The sequence below is a fragment of the Buceros rhinoceros genome, unplaced genomic scaffold (genome assembly GCF_000710305.1).
Source record: "Buceros rhinoceros silvestris isolate BGI_N320 unplaced genomic scaffold, ASM71030v1 scaffold23229, whole genome shotgun sequence".
NCBI lineage: Eukaryota > Metazoa > Chordata > Aves > Bucerotiformes > Bucerotidae > Buceros > Buceros rhinoceros.
This window is the reverse complement of record NW_010433598.1, coordinates 22,228-23,104: the sequence shown is the minus strand read 5'-3', so window position 1 is coordinate 23,104 and position 877 is coordinate 22,228.

Below are 877 nucleotides of genomic sequence, written 5' to 3'. Positions count from 1 at the left end.
GGGGGGGGAAGGAAACAAAAAAGAGAAGGAATGAGGTATAGGAATAAAGAGGAAGAATGCTGCTTCTAGCCTCACCTAGTCAGGGAAGGATGGCAGGGAAAGGAGAGGGTTTTGCACCTTGGAATGCTACTTTCAGTGAACCATCTTGTCCATTTTGTTGCCTTTATCTCCTGCCTCTTCTCCCTTTTCTCATTTTTTCCCTTTGGTTTGACTTCTCCGGATTTTTGAAATGCTCTAAGGAGAGACTGATTCACTCTTACTCAACACATGCTGTTTTTATTACACTGGCTAATGCGAGCGAGAACTGTTGTGCTAGACTGTACGAACACAGCTTTAGGCCCAGGGAGCTCAGAGTCTGACTGCAGTTGCTAGACTGCACAGGATATAAAAAACCCCTACAAACAATGAGTACAGAATGGTGGTGTGTGGCGCGTTTGGTTTGTATTGGGAATTACTGGTGGTGTGATGAGATTTGCTCAGGAGAAGATGAGTTCCATGAAGAGGTGGGACAGGAAATGGGAGTAGGGTGCAGCAGGGTGAGAAAGGACTGGAGGGAGCACAGAGAGAGCAGGACCTTGGTAAAGGGAGCTGTGCTGTGCAATGAGGTTTCAAAGAGGAGGGGAGGCTGAAGAGAGGTGTGGGATGGTGTTGGGGTTCAGACCCTCCAGAAGCAGTGCCAGGGTGCTGGGTGTCTTGCACTGGAGGTGTGAGGGCTCACGATGTCCCGCACTCAGAGATGGGTAACTCCAAGAGCTTTTCCATGTGAAAACCAGGTTTGGAAGAGTCACAGGAATGGGAGACAGCAGTAGGAGATTGCCTTGTCCACACCTGCCAGTAGACCCACTGGCTTGTTTTCGCTCTGTTAATAAGACTAAAA